Here is a 13198-nt window from a genome sequence, read left to right as displayed (position 1 = left end):
TGCAAACAATCTTGAGTAACTGTGAAAGTTTCCCCAATATCTCACCAAAGTTGTGACGGGAGGTCAGAGAACAACACAGTAGCTCAGACCCAAACTTGATAACAACTCAGCAAGACATAAATTCCAGAATTCAAAGAATAACTTAACCATCTCACTTTGAAGTCATTACAATAAATTCTTCCAAATATTTTATGGCACAATTTCACAAAGCTTAAGAACACCTTTAAAGTTAAGTGCCTAATCTCCAATAATTTAACTGTGGTCTGACATTCTAATTCATAGCTAGCACTCCTAAATCTCACATTATTGCTTCATTTCCATCAGTGCATGTTTAAAAAATGCAGTTATTATAAAAGCAAAAAGAAAGGTATCCATTCAAATAGGAAACAAGACAGCCGAATAGCTCACATCAAGATCCCAATGGGCAAACCCTCAGTATTGTAGCATAATTATGCTGTAAGCTCAATGTAATGAAGGGAAATAGATTAAAACTTTCTGAATCTATCAAATCATCTGAGCCCTGAACGTCACTTCTTTCTATCCTACAGAACTCCAAAGTCCAGACAACATGATCCCTGCAACATCAAATCTAATAGTAACCTGATAGGAACTTAAACTAACAAGGAGTAAGAACTGTTCAGATAAGGGTAAATTTATAAGTCTTAAGGGAAAAGTTAAAAGTGCACAATAGAATAACGATTTGGGTAAAAACAAGCAGCTTATATCTGGCAGAAATAGGGAGGATATGATAACAGGATCAAGGCATTAGCGACTATAGCCACATTGGGGAAAAATAATAAAAGCTGGAATTAAGATGCAGTTTCTGAATGTACAAAGCTTTTATCATAAGATGGATGAGTTAAGGGCACAAATAGAGATAAATGAACTTGATCATGATATTCGTGCAGGATGGCCAAAGTTGGAACATAAATATTCTAGGCTGCATGAGTTTTAGAAAAGATTGGAAAACGTGGTGTTAGCTCCAGAAATAAATTATATGGTAAAGGTAACAGTGAAAAAGAATAATTTATCAGGAAATTCAACCATGATCTCAACACCAACAAGCCCCAAATCTCTTGCAAGCTGCTGGTGACAAAAGCCCTAGCTCTCCTTGAATAGATATGCAAGTTCTTCAATGGCCCTGCAAAGGCAAGTCATAGTACTTTCAAAAAAAATTTCATGGAATATATGTATTCCTGACTGAGCCTGCATTTATTGCTCATCTCCAGTTGCCCTTTTGAAAGTGATAGTGAGTTGCCTTCTTAGACTGCTGCATTCCATTTGCTGTAGGTACATCCAGAATGCTGTTAGGGAGGGAGTTACAAGATTCTGAGTCAGTAACACAAAAGAACAGGAATTATATTTCCAAGTCAGGATGATGAGTGTTTTGGAGAGAAGCTTACAGGTGGTGGTATTCCAACATTTATGCTGCCCTCGTTCTTCCAAATGTTGTTGGCCATGAGTTTGGAAGGTTTTGTCAAAGGAGTCTTTTGCAGATGGCACACACTGCTTCTACTGTATGCCAGTCGTAGGTAGATTGACTGTTTATGGACATGGTGCCAATCAAGCAGGCTGCTTTCTCTTGGATGGTGTCAAGCTTCTTGATCATTGCTGGAGCTTCACTCATCCAGACAACTGGGGAGTATTTCATTATGCCCTGGAGTTGTAGATAGTGGATAGGCTTTGAGAATGCCACTCACTGCAGGATCCCTAGTCTCTGACCTACTCTTGTAGCCACTGAAATTATATTGGTAGTCCAGTTCCATTTTTGGTCAAAAGTGACGCCCAGGATGTTGATAGTAGGGAACTCAATGATAGTAATGACATTGAATCTTAAGAGGCTGTAGTTAAATTATCTCTTATTGGAGATGCTCGTTGCCTGGCACTAATGTGGTGCTATTGTTACTGCCACTTTCCGCTCAAGCCTGGATGTTGTCCAGGTCTTGCTGCATTTGAGCGTGGGCTGCTTCAGTACCTGAGGAGTCATGAACAGTACTGAACAATGTGAAAACTTCGGTAAACATTCTCATTTCTGACGTAAGGCCATAGGGAAGGTGATTGATGATGCAGCTGAAGATGGTTGAACCGAGGACACTACCCCAGGGAACTCCTGCAGAGAGGTTCAGGAGCTAAGATGCCTCACCTCTAATAACCACAGCCATCAGTGTTTGTGCCTGGTATGACTTCAGAGGAGACTTCCATAAACATCTTAACAAAAGAAAGTTAATCGCTCTTCTTCAGGGAGCACATAGCGTTTTAAATTGCTGTAGTGTTGCAGAGGATGGGTTTCCTTGTGCAAATGAACAGATTCAGCTGCTCAGAGTGACTAACACTGACATTCTGGGGAAATGCGCAGACTCAGTTTGAAAGACAGGTTCAGATGAGTCAGAATGGCAGATCGGCATAATACCCAACCTCTCCACACATAATTAGCATGTTGGCATGTTATTCCTCCAGGTCTGTTGGTGCACCAAATTTTAAGGTCCCAATTTTTCAAGAAAGCAAACAAATGCCACCATTCAGAATGCTTTAAAACAGGCCTTGGAACACATTGTCAAGCTGTAATTGTTAAACAGGCATTTCCTTGCCAGAGGCGTGTGCATTGCAACAAGGATCCTTTGTCGTCACTTATATATTTTTCATAAACAAGTATCTAATTCCTATTTTTCAACAAGGTACTCATTTTTGTATCATATGTGGTTTCTTGATTTAGTGTAAATCTGTTGACAACCCAACAAAAGTCAACAGGTAGTAACAAGTTTCAGATTTGTACAAAAACGCATTATAGAACTCAAAAGCAACACCTGATCCTTACTCTGGATTATAGTATGCTCTTTCTCCCACCACAGGTAATGGTATCTCATGAGGTCAGCAGCTGAAAACAGAATCAGATCCTAACTTGTCATTTGGACACTTCAGTTATTGTCTTACCGTCAGACACGTGTGCTATCTTTTGCAGTCTTGTATTTCTTTTTGGAACTATTGTATCACCTGCATAACTCCCCCAGGACAATCCCCCACCCAGACTAGCCCTGAATTGCCACCTATTTTTGGACCAGATTTGGAGTGATGAACAGAATTAAATACGTTCTGATATGTTTCCACCTCAAAGCTGTTACCAAAAATTGTGCCTGCATGTTCCTCCCAAAACCACAAATTCCCTTGAAGGTCATTCCATCAAAATTAGTTTATAATTCAATGTCAGTTACAAGTAAATTTCACAACTCTCTAAGTCCGAGCTGCCAGAAGGCAGATGACATGTCGATGCTGCCATTCTGTTAGCTGCTATTTAAGATTGTTGTTTATTTGCTTGTTCATTTGCCATTTGTTTTGCAATTTTGGAGTGTGAATCAATAATTTTGCACTTACATTTAAGCAATCCTGCTCAAAATAGGAAACAGAAATTTCTTAATGGGAATGCTATCATTTTGACTGTTTGGGGAGACTACTGAATTTATGTGGATGGTTGCTTTAGACGCTCTTGGTGTCAGGCTTTGGGAACTAAAGTTGTGTCTTCAATACGCTTGCTTACCAGGGTCGAGAGACCAATAATGTTTATTTAAGCACTCCCAAATCACAAGGAAAATTTGGCAGAAGGTGAGTGCCAAATTAAGAAAAGCAAAACTGATAGCTTAGAATGTTGAAAAATTAGGGCAGATCCAAATAAAGTCACTTTTTATATATCTAACCTTTCCCAGACACGAGCAACTTTAAAAGGTGTTTAGCTTTTCAAGCCTTCGATTACCTGCTTTGTAACACAGGAGTCTACTTTTCCCATGACATTATCCAAAGTTTTGACTATGCGACAAGAATTCATGACTCGATGGGTTAAATTTTGCCTTATTTTTCGGAAGTGATATTTATGTCAAGTTTCATGGTGGGTTTCTCTCCATGAGATCAAGTGGGTTTTCTTGCACGATCATCTCAAACTGACCACGTTAACTCCTACCAACCCGTACAGCACCCATCTCGTCCAACATTGGCCCAATTCTCCTACTCACCATACCTGGAAATACTGGCTACCACTGAGATATCTGTAGTCTGGAGTTTTCGTTCAACAACGTCCAGTGGCAGAACAACCACAAACCAACACATCTCGTGTTTTCCCCCTAGATCAGTACCATGTATTCTGTCAGTTCCATTCTTTTTAAAAACTATTTAGCTGGTTTTTCATTTCTTTTCTGAGCCTTTTAGCAGTTTGCTATAGCTGAGTGGCTTTATAGGCCATTTCAGAGGGCAGCTGAGAATCAACCACATTGCCACACGTAGTCCAGACCAGGAAAGGGCAGCAATTTTAGATTCCACTATCTGCTGTGGTGGGACTTGGACCAAGGTCCCCCAGGCATTACCTCAGTCTCTGAGTTACTTGTCCAGCGACAATTCCACTACACCACCACCTCCCAAGTAAATAAACAAGCTGACATATATTTCAGTACCATAACAATTTATGGATTACATGAAGGTGGCTTGCATTACCAAAGAGAATGCAGGGATTACACTAACCTGAAATCTCTTAGCAGCTCCTGACTTTCTCCGACCCGTCGCCATGATAACATCATACTGGGTGATGCTTGATGCACTCAAACAAGCATTCATCTTTTCAGACCCATATACAATAGGGGGAGAATTGTAGTGAGCCAGAAGTCCCCAATTCCATGTCCTTTCACCCATTTTCCCTTGCTCTCTATGTGGAGTTTGCACATTCTCCCTGTGTCTACGTGGGTTTACTCCCATATTACAAAGATGTACAGTTTAGGTGGATAGGTCAAGCTAAATTGTCCATAGTGCCCAGGGATGTGTAGGAAATGTGGATTAGCCGTGGGAAATGCAGGTTTACAGAGATAGGGTAGTGGCTGGGTCTGGGTGGGACGTCTTTGGAGGGTCAGTATGGACTCAATGGGCCAAATGGATTGTTTCCTTGCAGTAGGGATTCTATGGTTCTATTCTATGATCCACGTGCATTTTGCTGCTGTCAATGAGTTGAAGAGAACTTCCGTAAGATGCTGAATAGCCAGTAGGAGATTTTAATCAGTCCTGTTTAAGATGATATTTTGAATGATTTAGTTGTGGTAAGGGCTATTCAAATGCCATACCTGATGTTCCATACATGAAACCACTAATTTTACATACAAATACCACATCACAAAAGCATGGAATACATTAGCACTCATACTGAAGACAGACTAGCCCAATATCTCTCCAATCACACACATTTCAGCTGGGATGTTTAAAGTGACATTGTTGCTGTACAAATGTCCTCATTCTTTGCAGCTGCACCAGCTGAGGAGAGCTTGGAACATTCTGTCCCTTTGATAGAGACAGTCTCTGCAGTGGCGGAATAAACACACTTGTCTTGTGTAGCCCACCAAGCTGCGTTCATTTGAACTGGTGGACAGTCCATATGAGTCCTGTGATAGTGCAACTTCCTCTGAACAGTCTTCGACTCAGGGTCATAGCCATAGAGTCATACAGTATGAAAACAGACCCTTTGGTTCAACTAGTCCCTGCTGACCATAATCCTAAACTAAACTAGACCCATCTGCCGGTATTTGGCCCATATCCCTCCAAACATTTCTTATTCATGCACTTCCAAATGCCTGTTAAACATATCTGTACATGTATCCATCACTTCCTCTGGAAATTCATTCCACACACAAACCACACTTTGTGCAAAAATGTTGAACTTTTCGATACCTTTCTTCTTTCACCTTAAAAATATGACCTCTGATCTTGAAGTGCCCCACCCGAGAAAAAGACACCTGCCATTCACTTTATCTATACCCCTCATGATTTTATAAATCTCTATAAGGTCACCCATCAACGTACTATGTTCCAACGAAAAAGTTCCACCCAAACCAACCTCTCCATGTAATTCAGATCCTCCATACCTGGCAAAGTTCTGGTAAATCTCTTTTGAACCTCTAGTTAAACAATATCCTTCTTATAACAGTGGGGCCAGAATTGGGCACAACAGCTCAGAACCTGAAGGCTAACATTTTCACAAGAGCGTGGTGCATGTATGGGTTGAGCTCTCAGTGGTAGTGGTGGAGGCTGTACAATTACCACATTTAAAAGGCATCTGGATGGGTGTATGAATAGGAAGTGTTTAGAGGAAAATGGACAGAATGCTAGCAACTGGGACTAGATCTGTTTAAGAAATCTGGTTAACGTGAATGAGTTTTACTGAAGGCTCTGACTCCATGCTATATAATTCTATGACTATGACTCTAAATACTAATGATATGTTTCAAGTTTTATCTTAAGTATTCAAATGGACCAACATGGATTGTTGCCATGAGCCCTCATGCTAATTGGTTGGAAAATTCAGAAATCATACTGTAAAATGCATTTCTGGATGTGAGTTTGCCCGCTGAGCTGGAAGGTTAGTTTTCGGACGTTTCATCACCATTCTAGGTAACATCATCAGTGAGCCTCCAACGAAGCGCCGGTGTTATGTCCCGCTTTCTATTTATCTGTTTAGGTTTCCTTGGGTTGGTGATGTCATTTCCTGCATTGGTGATGTCATTTCCTGTTCTTTTTCTCAGAGGATGGTAGATTGGCTCCAAATCAATGTGTTTGTTGATGGAGTTCTGGTTCGAATGCCATGCGTCTAGATATTCTCGTGCGTGCCTCTGTTTGGCTTATCCTAGGATGGATGTGTTGTCCCAATCAAAGTGGTGTCCTTCCTCATCTGTATGTAAGGATACGAGTGATAGTGGGTCATGTCGTTTTGTGGCTAGTTGATGTTCATGTATCCTGGTGGCTAGCTTTCTGCCTGTTTGTCCAATGTAGTGTTTGTCACAGTTCTTGCAAGGTATTTTGTAGATGACGTTTGTTTTGTTTGTTGTCCTTATAGGGTCTTTCAAGTTCATTAGCTGCTGTTTTAGTGTGTTGGTGGGTTTGTGGGCTACCCTGATACCAAGAGGTCCGAGTAGTCTGGCAGTCATTTCGGAAATGTCTTTGATGTAGGGGTGAGTGATGTATGGTTTCTGGGCCCGTTTTGTCTGTTTGTTTGGGTTTGTTGCTGAGAAGTTGGCAGACTGTGTTCATTGGGTACCCGTTCTTTTTGAATACGCTGTATAGGTGATTTTCTTCTGCTCTTCGTAGTTCCTCTGTGCTGCAGTGCGTGGTGGCTCGTTGGAATAATGTTCTAATGCAGCTTCATTTGTGGGTGTTGGGATGGTTGCTCCTGTAGTTCAGTATTTGGTCCGTATGTGTTGTTTTCCTGTAGACGCTGGTTTGAAGTTCCCCATTGGCTGTTTGCTCTACTGTGACATCTAGGAATATCAGTTTGTTGTTGTTTTCCTCCTCTTTTGTGAATGTTGTGCCGGTAAGGGTATTATTGATGATCTTGAAAGTTTCCTCTAATTTGTTTTGTTTAGTGATGACAAAGGTGTCATCCACGTAGCAGACCCAAATTTTGGGTTGGATGATTGGCAGAGCTGCTTGTTTGAGTCTCTGCATTACCGCCTCTGCTAAGAACCCTGATATCGGAGATCCCTTGCATTTCTGTAAGATTGGTTCCCCCATGGGCTGCCAGGCTTCCCAACTATCAGAGAGTTGACATCCAGCCCAAAGGTTCTGAGGGATAAGACCTAATAGAATGCAGCAGTTCAAGATGACAGTTCACCATCATCTTCTCAAGGGTAATTAGCGACAGTCACTAAATACTGGCTCAACCCACAATGCCCACATTCTATTAAGTGTAACAAAAATAAGAATGTGAGTGAAGCAGTTTAAGTGAGAGAAGATTTATATTGTCACCTGATCCTCTTAGCCTTGGTCAGATAGTGAAGTCACTGACACTCCTCTAAAGCCATGTTGTTTATTAAAGTGGTGGAAATTTCAGTTATACTCTGCCATATAATTCCATGAGATGTGTACACATCTATGATGCGTGCTTGTTTGACACCTTGAAAGTTCTTGTTCCTTTTGCTCTCTTGTCAAAAAATTATGTCGTCCTTTAATTAGCTGAAACATTTAAATAATACAGCAGAACTGAATTTCCATTATCCAAGTGACATCAAGCCTATTACGTCAGGTTTTCTGACCCCCAAATACTTCTGCCCTGCCAAGTCGGTCTTGGGAGAACAAACATGGCTGGGCATCCTGTTACAACTGTAGTTCCTCCTTGTATACACCTCTTACTAATTTTTTTTTCTCATGGCTATCTTCTTGAGATCTGTACAACAGGGTTATGCATTTAAAGCTTTTCTGTTCACTGACCAACATTCAGTTTTAGTGCAGGGAAAAAAAACATTAATGCCAAGCTTGAGTTATAAAATCCAACATAAGTGCAAAGGAAGTCAGAGTTCAATCATTTAGTGGTGTTCAGAAAGTGCTAGTGATGCAAGTATCAAAAGATGGAAGAAAAGTTAGTTGCTGCTTGATTCTTCCTTTCTTCATTTGCATTTATATGTCTGTTAACCCAACTGGTTGACTATCATCTGTCAACAATTCAGCAGGCCCAGATAAGGATAAATCATTTTGTTCTTCATGTAACATGACCAAGTAATGATTTTCTTTATGCATAGCCATGTGCCCTGCAGCACAACTGGTGTCAAACCCTTGACGTGACTTGCACGTGTCCTGTGCTATTCTATTGAAAATCTTACTAACACCAGAGCTATTATGTTTACAGACAATGATTTATGACAATGATTTATTATTATTCTTAGACATTTGTAACTTGAGATGACTTACTAGATTTTAATACTTTAACTGTTTGCAATAGGAGATATGATACAGCCACACTCCCACTCATGATGAATGTCACATACATGGTGTAGGCACATAACTTGATCCAGGACAAAGGATGGAATATCTGTCTTACTGCAGCATAGGATAAATGTATTCAAAATTGCCTGCAAATGCCCAGAAGCCTAAGAACAGCTTTGATTCTTCATTGATTTATCAATAGAATCACTATCACCAACATGATGTGCTGCCAAATCTTATCTGAATTATTAGGGTGAGGCCAAATGTTTTCTAAATAAAAATCTGCAGGTGAGTCATCTTTGGCTGCTTTCACAGATATTTTAGTAGCTGTTTGCAATGTGGCACTGACAGAACACAAGGTGATCACTATAATGGGACTGAAATGATCGAACACATAGGCACAGTGACCATAATCTCTTTCCAGTCCAGATATACATCAAATTGTTTCTTAAAAAGAATGTCCATACATGACATGATCGAGGCACAAGTCTAAATGTCCTACTCATAAATAAAAGTCAGTTCTAACGTGCTAAAATTGGTGATAATGGGAAGGAAAGCCTCTGAACAAAGTCAGAGGAGTTGTTACCCTGTTAATGTTAATGATTTGTCTGCTGTCATTGTCAGAAAGCCTACAATCAGGCAGCTAAGCTGCTCAGCCGATTGGCCAATTTTATCATACAAATTGGAGTCCTGTGCTCTATGTAAGACTCTGATTGTCCATTTAAATTGGCTCCTGCATCTTCTAGTTTTATGGAACTGCAAAACACTCCAGTTGTGCAAAAACCACACAGTAATAAGCTTGGATAATGAGATCATGGAATGTCATCAGAATAACAATCAACATGCTAACAACAGTCAAGACTCCAACATACTTACAAGTTGAGAGAACCCATATGTGAAGTCAAAATATCTGAGAGGTTGTACCATCACACAATCCAGAAGTCTTGTCAAACTACCTGTCATAATATCGAATTTTTTGCTGGCAAGCTCTTAAATTTTTCAATCAGGGTGTGTTTGGACCCACGATGCTTGTTTGCATGGTTGAATTTTTCAGTTTTTTTCTGTGTCAATAGTTCTGCAATTGTATATGTGTTTTTATATACTTATGGTGTATGCAATTTTACCTTAGAGACAAAAAGCAGTGTTGTTGCTTTCAGAGCTGGATATGCTAATGAACTGAAGACAAGGATGAACCACATGACTAAACTGCCACGAATAGTACAGTCAAAGAAAGCTGGAGTTTAGATACATACATGATTGCACGAAACCGCAAGCTGTAGGCTAATCTTTTAAAGGTAACAATATTTATAACAAAAATGGGACTTAATAAGTAAATGTGTAAAGCTGATTAAATTAAAATATGAATATTTATCTTTATAAACAATGAATACAATGATTTTTCTCTGCAGAAATTAATTTTGGAAAAAATATACCTGGGCTTTGGTTGTTACTTAGAGTCATCAAGTCATAGAGTAATACAGACAGAAACAGACCCTTCGGTCCAATTCATCCATGCCAACTAGATATCTGAAACTGGCCTAGTCCCATTTGTCACATTTGGCCCATATCCCTCTAAACCCTTCCTATTCAGATGCTTTTTAAACATTGTAATTGTCTCCACCACTTCCTCTGGCAGCTTGTTCCATACACATATCACCCTTTGCATGAAAATATTGCCCCTCAGATCACTTTTAAATCTTTCCTCTCTCATCTTAAACTTATGCCCTCTAGTTTTGAATTCCCCTACACTCGGAAAAAGACCTTGGCTATTCACCCTATCCATGTCCCTCATGATATTACAAACCTCTGTAAGGTCACCCTTCAGCCTTCCATTGACCCAGGGAAAAAAATCCCCATTTATTCAGTCTGTCCCTATAGCTTAAATCCTCCAATCCCGGCATCGTTCTTGTAAATCTTTTCTGAACCTTTTCAAGTTTAACAATGTCTTTCCTATAACAGGGTGACCAGAATTGAATGCAATATTCTAAAGGTGGCCTCACCAATGTTCTGTACAGCTGCAACATAACATCCAAACTCCGAAAGTCAATGCCCTGACCAATGAAGGCTAGCATGCCAAATGACTCCACCACCACCCCATTTACCAGCAACTCCACTTTCAATGCACTAAAGCACCTGCATCTCGAGGTCTCTTTGCTTGACAACAGACTCAAGAGCCCTACTATTAACTGTAAAAGAGCTGCCCCATCCTACCAAAATATGACATCTCATAATTATCTAAATTAAGCTCCGTCTGCCATACCTCACCCCATAAGCCCATCTGATCAAGACCCCATTGTACTCTGACATAATCTTCTTCGTTGTCCACTACACCTCCAATTTTGGTGTTATCTGCAAACTTATTAACCATACTTCCTACATTCACATCCAAATCATTTATATATGTGATGAAATGCAGTGGACCCAGCACTGATCCTTGCAGCACACCATTGGTCATAGGCCTCCAGTCTGAAAAACAACCCTCCACCACCATTCTCTATCTCATACCTTCAAGCCAATTTTGTTTTCAATAGGCTATCTCCCCCCAGATTCCATGCGTTCTAACCTTGCGAACCAATCTGTCATGCAGAACTTTTCAAATGCTTGGATGAAGCCCATATAGACAAAGTCTACTGTTCTGCCTTCATCAATTTTTGTCAATTCTTCAAAAAATTCAGTCAAGTTAGTGAGACATGATTTCCTATGCACAAAGCCAAGTTGACTATCCCTAATCAGTCCTTGTATTTCCAAATGCATGAAAGTCATGTCCTTCAGAATCCCCTTCAACCACTTACTCACCACTGACATCAGGCTCACTGCTCTACAGTTCCCTGCCTTTTCCTTAAGACCTTTCTTAAATAGTGGCACTACATTAGCTTACCTCCAGTCTTCCTATTTTCCTGCATCTTACCTGTGGCTATCAAAGATACAAATATCTCAGCAAAGGTCCAGCAATCTCTTTCCTAGCTTCCCACAAAGTTCTGGAAATCACCTGATTAAGCCCCTGGGATTTATCCAATTTTATGCATTTTGAGATGTTCAGCACCTCTTCTTCTGAAATATAGACATTTTTCAAGATATCAATATTTATGTTCCCATTTTCTCCAGCTTCCAGATCATTGTCCACAGTAAATCCTGATGCAAAATATTCATTTACTATCTCACCTATTTACTGCAGTTCCACACATGATGGTCTTCTTGATCTTTAAGGGGCTTTATTCTGTCCTAAGTTATTCCTTTGCCCTTAATGTATTGTCTTGAGGAAATGTTTAATGTTTAGTCAGGCTTTTTGCACATTTAGATAAGCATACTAAAATACAAGTGGTTGTCATTGGGATCTCCAACTACATTTTGCTGAGGAAATATTGAGAATTCTAAGGCTTTTTCATTAAAAAAAACAGCTCTACAGGGTTTCAGTTACCTCACAGTCCTGCCACAAAATAATCTCATGAAGACAGAGTGTGAGCTGGGCAGTTTCTTTCTCTCTCTCTCTCTCTTCCCCTGTCTTTCTCTCTCCCTCTCTTTCTCTCTCTCTCTCTCTCTCTCTCTCCTTCTCTCTCTCCCAACAAGTTGGCTCTACCACAACTGAGCTCCAAACAATGTCCAAAACAAAGCCATAAACACTGGTAGATAATTTCCAGTAAATTCAACAATGAACCAAAGACGTGTGACTTCTGATGAATCTAGGCTTGGCCATTTAATTACTGTAAACCTGTGATTTCTGCTCAGTGGTCTGAAAAGAAAGCAATTCAGTTTTTCTTGCCGTGACCTTACAAAAAGAAGCACGGGTAACTCTAAGACTTTTCAAATGAATTGCTCTTCAGTAAAAGATTAATAATGAAACACTTCCATAACAATGTACATATGACCTGCAGAAAAGAATCAAACTTGCAGAGAAAAAGAAGAAAAATAACTATCATCACTCATAATGCATTGTAGCAATTATGCTGCACAGTACTGCTAAAGAATACATCCATCAAATAACTGTCCATCCTGGGCCTCCTCCAGTGTCACAACGATGCCACCTGGAAACTGGAGGAGCAGCACCTCATATTCTGCCTTGGGATCCTACAACCCAGTGGTCTTAATGTGGACTTTTCTTGCTTCAAAATCTCTCCACACCTGACCTCATCCCATGACCAGCCCTCCCTCTCATCCCCGCCTCCTTGACCTGTCCTTCTTCTCTCCCACCTCTTCTCACTTCTTCTCTCCGTTCCTCCCACCTCACTGACCAACCGCCACCATTGCCTACTTGCACTCACTATCACCACCCTACCTACCTTCACAGGCCCCAGTCCTCCTCTCTTTATTTATTTCAGAGCCCCCTACCCTTCCCACTTTCTGAAGAAGGGCCCTGACCCAAAACATCTTTTCTGTTCATCTGATGTTGCCTGGCCTATTGTGTTCCTCCAGCTCCACACTACGTTACAACTGACATCACTGGTTTTTTTTTATTCATTCACAGGATGAGGGCATCGCTGAC

Source organism: Stegostoma tigrinum, chromosome 9 (genome assembly GCF_030684315.1).
Source record: "Stegostoma tigrinum isolate sSteTig4 chromosome 9, sSteTig4.hap1, whole genome shotgun sequence".
In the NCBI taxonomy this organism is placed as follows: domain Eukaryota; kingdom Metazoa; phylum Chordata; class Chondrichthyes; order Orectolobiformes; family Stegostomatidae; genus Stegostoma; species Stegostoma tigrinum.
Note: the sequence above shows the minus strand (reverse complement) of the source record.